Here is an 8,548-nt window from a genome sequence, read left to right as displayed (position 1 = left end):
ACAAAATACACTTTTTTTCCATGAAAAAAACACAATACATAACTAATTTTTTTAATAAAATATAAAAAATTATGTTACGCTGAGTAAATAGATACCAAACACGTCACGCTTTAAAAAATGCCCAGGCCTGTGCAACAGCGACAAACAGCATAACTTTTACTATCCATAGACAACTATTTAACCACTTGCCGACCAGCCATCGTCATTATACTGCAGCAGGTCGGCACAATCCCACAAACCGTCGTAGCTATACGTCGGCTTCTTCAAAGTGGGATAGCAGGCACGCGCATGCTGCACTGCGGGAGTGCTGATGCTCATGACCAGCGGCCGCGATGACTGCTGGCCACGCACAATCGCCGGCATCAGAGGCAGAACAGGGGTGTGTGTATGTGTGTAAACACACACATCCCTCTTCTGTGAATAGAGGAGAGGCAGATTGTGAGTTCCCAATAGCTAGGAACAACGATCTGTCGTCTCCTATTGTCAGTCCCCCCCCCCCCCCCCCAGTTAGAACACATTTAACCCCTTGATCGCCCCCTAGTGTTAACCCCTTCGCTGCCAGTGACATTTATACAGTAATCAGTGCATTTTTATAGCACTGATCGCTGTATAATTGTGAATCGTCCCAAAAATGTACTAAAAGTGTCCTATGTGTCTGCCATGTTGCTGTCTAAATAAAAATCGCATCTCGCCGCCATTACTAGTAAAAAAAAAAATGCCATAAATATATGCCCTAGTTTGTAGACGCTATGACTTTTGCTGAAAGCAAGCAATATACGCTTATTGCTTTTTTTTTTTTTTTTTTATTACCAAGAATATGAACATGACTACATATTGGCCTAACCTGAGGAAAAAAAAATAGTTTTTTTTTTTTTTAATTTTTTTTTTAGAATATTCTAGCAAAAAGTACAAAATATTATGTTTTTGTTTTTTTTTTCAAAATTGACGCTATTCTTTTGTTTATAGCACAAAAAAATAAAAACCGCAGAGGTGATCAAATACCACCAAAAGAAAGCTCTATTTGTGGGAAAGAAAGGACGTCAATTTTACAGTGTCACATGACCATGCAATTGTCAGTTAAAGGGACGCAGTGCCGTATTGCAAAAAAGCTTTTAAAATTTCAGAAGGAAAGAAAGGTTATCTCAGCAGAGGAAGCAGAAACAGGCTAGGTCCGTAAAAAAGGCTCATGTTGCCTGGCAGGATATTCAGGCCTGTCGTAAAACTGTCACCCTCTCCATTCAGAGAACCAACAGATACCTGTGGGAAAGGCGGACATCTCTGGACACAGTGCCCTAAGTAGAAGAAGATGACAACCCCTGGCCATCCGGCCAGCAACCCTTCTGCTGTGCTGCTCGTCTGTGGGAAACCTCCAGGAACCAATGCCAACTTGCAGCCAGTCATTGTAGGCCACCGAACTGTAACAGGCTTTCGTGACACCGGAGCTGAAGTCACTTTGGTCAGACCAGAGGTGATAGAAGAAACAGACATCATCCCAGAGAAGTACCTTATCCTGACCGGAGTTGGGGGAACCCGCTCCCATGTACCCCGTGCCTATGTTTTCATCGATTGGGGTGCTGGGAGTGGGATGAGAGAGGTGGGTGTCTCGGAGGAGATCCCCACTGCTGTGTTGTTGGGTTCTGATTTAGGTACTCTTGTTTCTTACTATGCCCCTGCTAAGAGCACCCAAGATGCTCCTATGGAACTCTCTGGACCTACCAAGGTACTGTTTACAGATTTTGGGGTAATATCTGGGAAACCTGTGGATGGACAGAGGGAGGGGGAGGGTGGAGTTGAAGTGCAAGGTCCTCCTTCTTCAGAGACAGGAGAGGAGGCCCCCTTGCTAGTGAAGGTAACTGATGTATGTCCCAATGATGCTGAACTGATAAAGGTTAAATGTGATGATGATGTATTGGTGGTCACTCGCAGTGCTGCAAAGGCAGCCGAGGTGCAGGCACTGATCGCAGAACAACAGAAGGAGGTCTCGGGGGCCCTCTCCCTGTTCTGAGAGCTTATTGAATCTATTAACCTGTTCCGGTCAGATTTTCCACCATAGTACTGCGCATCACTACTTCTTTGCCCCCTTTTTTCTTTTATTGGGGTTCTAGTACCCCATCCCAGTGTGTGCAGCGGTACAACAATTAGACTTCTTCCTGATTAGGCGCAGGAATAATTTCTTTTACATTTAGCCTCTCCCTGTTCTGACCCAGTGGACTTCACCTCTGTTGAGCCTCAACAGCCGTCCTTGTTTGCCACAGGACTGCTGGCTGAGAGTTGTTGTTCTGCCTTTGAAACAGCACTGCAGACAGACCAAACACTAGCACAGCTCAAAAGTCTAGCTCATCGCCCCCCTGCAGAGAATGACAAACAAAAGGTCTACTGGAACAAAGGGAAACTGTATAGAGAAAGTTTGCCTGCAGGGGGGAATGAGACATAGGGAGCAGACAGCTGGTGGTACCCAGTCAATTTAGGGGACAGCTGCTAAAAGTGGCCCATGAGATTCCCCTCGCAGGGCACTTGGGGATCACTAAGACCCGAGGGCGGTTGGTACATAACTTTTTATTGGCCTACGATGCTTGCTGACATAGCTGACTACTGTCGGTCCTGTGTTACCTGCCAGCGAGTTGGCAAGGTAGGAGATGTCCACAGGGCTCCACTAAAACCTTTGCCTGTGATTGAGAAACCTTTTAAGAGGGTGGCAGTGGATATCGTTGGGCCTTTGGCCATCCCTAGCAGTTCAGGCAAATGTTTTACATCCTGACAGTTGTCGACTATGCCACACGTTATCCAGAGGCGGTGGCTCTCTCCTGCCTCCATACAGACAAGGTCGCTGATGCTCTGCTGGGAATTTTCACAAGAGTGGGATTCCCAGCCGAGCTCATTAGCGATCAAGGCCCTCAGTTTGTGTCTGACTTGATGCAAGCTCTCTGTCAGAAAATACAGATGACGCATATCATGGCCAGTCCTTATCACCCACAAACAAACGGCTTGTGCGATCGCTTCAATGGCACCTTGAAACAAATGTTGTGAACCTTTGTGCACTCCCAGGGCAAGGACTGGGAACGATATCTGCCTCATCTGCTGTTTGCTTACAGAGAGGTGCCTCAGGAGTCCACAGACTTTCCGCCATTTGAACTTCTGTATGGACGGAGGGTAAGAGGGCCCCTGGACCTAATCTGTGAGACCTGGGAGGGCAAGATTGCTGACCCAGAGGTCTCTGTTGTGGATTACGTCCTAAAATTCAGAGATAAAATGGAGACGCTAGTGGAAATTGTGTGGGAAAACATGACCCAGGCCCAGACCAGGCATAAATAGTGGTATGACCGTAATGCTAGGGAGCGGACCTATGACATTGGTCAGAAGGTGTATGTTCTGCTTCCCCTGCAGCAGAACAAACTCCAAGCAGCATGGGAAGGCCCATACACCATCCCCCAGCGTCTGAATGATGTCACCTACTTGGTCAGGTTGGGAGAAGGGAGTAGACGGCAGAAGGCCATTCATGTGAACATGATCAAAGCCCATCATTAGCGCATGGCCTATGTCATGCTAGTCTGCAGTAGGCCAGAGCCTGAGGAGGCTGATCCTCTTCTAGACCTGCTAACTGACACCAGGGAGGTAGACTCAGAACTCCTGATAAACACCAATCTTACCCCCACCCAGGTACCTGGACTGAAACAAGTGCTGGCAGTGCATGGTAGAAGGTTTACGGGAAAACCTGGGAGGATGCACCTCGCTGTCCACCAGGAGGACACTGGGGCACATCCTCCCATTAAACAGTCGGCCTATCGCGTCTCCCTGGAGGTGCTGGCTGACACGAAAATGGAGGTGGAGGAAATGCTACAGCTGAGGGTGATTCAGAAGTCCCACAGTGCCTGGACGTCCCCAGTAGTCTTTGTGCTGGGTGCAGCTGAGTGTGGCATTCTTACGTAAGTGACAGCGTAGGGTGAGCTTGGCCGGTCCTTCGTCGCCAGTTAGCGAGGAGGGCAGGGATCTGACACCCACGTTCGTCACAATCCCTTCACATGAGAATCCCCCCTAATATATCAGACATTCTCCCTTCACATCAGAACCCCCCTATTATATCAGAGGTCCTCCCTTCACATGAGAATCCCCCCCCCATCGTATCAAATGTCCTCCCTTCACATCAGAATCCCCCCCATTATATCAGATGTTTTCCTTTCATGTAGCAAAGTCCCAGGCCTGCGTCGGTCTAATGAGAACCTCCAGGGCCAGAGATAGCTGACGTCCTTTTGTATGTGGTGGGTTGTGAGGCATGGTGGGTGCAGAGTAGTTAAGTTATTGGGTGCCAGACATTTCTCGAATGCAAAAGAAAGTTTATTTATCTTAAACTTTTTGGGGGAGAGAGGGTTAGGGCCAGGACACCCTTAGGGAGTTGCAAGATTAATTGACAGACCTGGAGACTTCAATAGGAGGAGAGCCATGCAGGGAAAGGCATCCAACAAGACGCCACATCTGCATGTGCAGGAATGCTGTCTCCTATGGTAACAGTCTATAACCGTTCCTAACACAAAGCGTAACAGTTCTTTCACTTTCACTACAATTGCTTCTTGTAGTTCTTCAGCCCCCTGAGCTCCTTTTCTCTCTAGACCCACTGATTCACGGCCACTGAATCCCTTGAGCTCCTCCAAACTTCACGGTAGTATCTTCAAGCGTCACCGTCGCTTCTCTGCTGGGTCCCTAGGTTGGCACTCCAGATACCTCTTAAGCTTCACCTCCGCTGGTCTGCTCGGTCCCTAGCTTGACACACAAGGCTGCTCTGCAAGCATCACCTCCACTGGCTGGGTCCCTAACCCACTGAAGTTTCCCAATTCTTCACCATCCCTGGTTGGTGAGAATGCTGCTCCGGTACTTGCATCAGTTACTCAGTGTGGTCCTAGGTAATAAGGCAGATAGTCCGTTACTAGTGACAGCTTCCCCTCTACCTCCAACCACGACAGGTTCTCTAGCCGGCAGAACCGTCACTTCTGGTTGGACTGCAAGCCGCAGTCCCAACCCTGCGCTGCTCTCCTGCTTCTGGATAGGCCCTCAGACAGCCTAGCAGCCAGATATGCTGGTGATAGGTCCAATCTCTGGCCTAGCAGCCCAGCCAGTGCAACACACATCCACCCAGACAGCCGTCCAGGAGGCAAAGAACATAGATCACCTGACTCGATCTAAATATATAGGCTCTCCCGGCAGGCCAATGGATCCAAGAAAACCTCTGCCCATTGGCTGAGATGCCCCATATACCCATAACCTGACCTTGCATTGCCCTTCTCATATCTAGTACCACCAAGTACCCAGCCACCTAATGAGAAAAGTGCAACGAGGCCAAACTTAGGGAGAAATTAATAGAGCTCTATCAACCAGGATAACTACTCCTGGCAAGTAAATTTGTGAGGAGCCTGCCTAAACTTCAGGGTGCTACATTCACATCAAAAGTCCTCCCTTCACATCAGACCCCCCCCCCCCCCCATTATATCAGATGTTCTCTCTTCACATCAAAAGCCCCCATTAGGCCAGAAGTCCTCCCTTCACATCAGAAGCCCCCCCCCCATCACATTAGAGGTCCTTCCTTCACATCAGAAGCCATTTATCACACAAGAAGTCCTCCCTACACATCAGACTCTCCCCATGATATCAGATGTCCTCCCTTTACATGAGGATATCCTACCTTCACATCAAAAGCCCCCCATCACATCAGAAGTTCTCCGGTCCCCTCAGAAGTCCTCCCTTCACATGAAAATTCCCCCCCCCCACATCACAGAATGCTCCCATCACATAGGAATCCCCCCTTCACATCAGAAGTCCCCCCCCCACCCCCATCACATTAGAGATCCTCCCTTCACATCAGTAGCCCTTCATCACATAAGAAGTCCTCCCTTCACATGAGAATCTCCCCATTGCATCAAATGTCCTCCCTTCACATCAGAATCTACCATTATTTTAGATGTTCTCTCTTCACATCAAAAGCCCCCATCACATCAGAAGTCCTCCCTTCACATGAGAAGCCCCCTATTACATCAGATGTCCTCCCTTCATATCAGATGCCCCCCATCAGAAGCCCCCTATTATATCATTAATCCTCCCTTCACATGAACCCCCCCCCCCCCCCCCCATCACATCAGAAGTCCTCCTTTCACATCAGAAACCCCTTATTATTTCAGAAGTCCTCCCTTCACATGAACCCCCCACCAATCACATCAGAAGGTCTCACCTAACATCAGAAGCTCCCTATTAAACCAGAAGCCCTTCCTTCATATGTGAACGCCCCCCACCACATCAGAAGTCCCCCCCTTCACATCAGAAGTTTTCCCTTCATATCAAAAGCCCCCAAGGAAGAAAGTTATCATTTCCCAGCGCCAGATCTATTCTTGACAAAGAGCCATATGTGCTTGAGCAACATGAGTATTCTCTTGCTAATGGGTATCTAATTCTTCACAAATATATTAACCCCATCTCTTGCATTTGTCCAGCGAACCTTGTTCTCTTAATTTTTTGTTTACTTTTTGTTGATGTTATACCTATCTTCCTCCTCATTCATTACGTTATTAAAGTCTCCCATTACTAGGGTTGGTAAATTGGGCCATGGTGCCATTTTACCAAAAACATATTTCAACACTTCATCATTTTAAGGGGGAATATAGATATTCACCAACAAAAAGTTTTTGTCATTTAATAAGCACCGTAGCAAAATGTAACGGCCTTCTGGGTCTAGAAAACTCTCTTTGCATGAAAACCGTACCGAGCGAGAGATCGGGATACTAACACCTCGTGAATAGGTAGTATATACAGCATGAAACTGATACGGAAATTTTTAAATTTCAAAAAGCATCATGTCCTCTCGCTCAAGGTCGGCCTCCTGCAAAAATATTATTTCAGGTTTGTAGAACTCAATTGACTCAAACTGCCTGTCTCTTCCTCTTGTCTCCCAAACCCCTCACATTCCATGACAACACCATTTATTTTCCTATTCATTATTTCAGTTCACCCAAAAGATATGCAACTAGAACGCCACAGACCAAACAAAAAAAAAAGGTCTCTCTCAAATGAGCAAAAATCAAAAAATATCAGTACAGCGCAAATACAAAATAATACAATAAATCTCATAAAGTGAAAAAATGAAAAGTCCATATAGTGAAAGAGAAATTCAGGAAGAGTCCACTTGTGTAATGTATCTTCAATCAATATATCAAGTGACGATGTGATCCCTTCACCATTGAGCAAGTTGAACTCTCACCTCAACAAGTGGACCTCTGATAAATCAGATAGGTCAAAAACGCATGTTCCCATCAAGGGTAGATCATAAGGTTACAGCAGACCAAGCGGAAGCATTTCCAGGTAAGGTTCTCCTCCGTATCATCAGATCAATGTGATATCATATATGAAAAAGAACAGGCAAATCTAGTGCTCTCCGTTGATGTAAATTTATTAAACAAATAAATAAAAGACAAATACCACTCACATTTGAAAGCACTGATCTCCAGTGCTGAGTGCTCAGATAAAAAGTACCATGCATGGATCAGTGTGTCAGCTGGCGGATGACGTCACGACGCAGGTCACGTGGTCCGTACGCGTTGCGTCCCAGAAAGTAGGCGGGACTTCATCAGCGGTGACGGAATGACGTCGGACGGCCGCTTTTATACCAACACACCATTAGAGAACCAATAGCAAGCGGAGTTATGCGCAAGACAGATACCGTAGACAGCACGTATCAAACGTGACACTGGAACATAGATCTGCGCTCACTCCAAACACAGGAAGGGGAGAGAGAGCATCAAAAAATATATATGCTATGGAGACATAAAAACAAAACCAGAGAGAAGCGAAATAATAGTCTGCTAATTGGCAACAAGATACAATCCTCTAATTATTCTCACATAAACTATGTGAAGACAGAAAAAAGGATATTGCCTAAAAAAACAGTACAATATAATCCCCTGGTAAGTCAAAAATAGAAATCTAGTGAATATACCCGCAATGCCGCTGACGTCATCAGAAAGCTACACTGATCCACACATGGGTTGATAACAATAAGTACCAAAATATAAATCAGAGCTAAAAATGGAAATGGAAATACAAATAAAATAAATAAAAAATAAAAGTAAATATAAAAAAATATATAATTAAAATAAGAATAAAATACAAATACACGTATAAAAGGAAAAAATTCTAATGCAATGAAAATAATTCAATTATCTGTCCGAGATGAAACAATTTAAATCAAAATCCACGTTTAGACCTCTCGGGGCAAGAACCCTTGTTTCATGGATCCAATAAGATTCACGTTTGCTTAGTTGGCGTATGAAGTTACCTCCACGCCAATGTTTGGTTACCTTCTCAATCCCCCAAAAACTTAAACCTCTGGGATTCTGAGAGTGCACCAATTTGAAATGGCGAGACACATTGTGGGTTTTTAGACCCTTTTTGATATTATTTACGTGTTCACCCAACCTCACGTGTAGGGGTCTGGAGGTTCTGCCAATATATTGGAGACCACATTCACATTGTAACATATATACCACCCCTATGGTAGAGCAGGTAATAAGTT

Source organism: Lithobates pipiens, unplaced genomic scaffold (genome assembly GCF_037356315.1).
Source record: "Lithobates pipiens isolate NorthernLeopardFrog02 unplaced genomic scaffold, aLitPip1_a1.2 Scaffold_8, whole genome shotgun sequence".
In the NCBI taxonomy this organism is placed as follows: domain Eukaryota; kingdom Metazoa; phylum Chordata; class Amphibia; order Anura; family Ranidae; genus Lithobates; species Lithobates pipiens.
Note: the sequence above shows the minus strand (reverse complement) of the source record.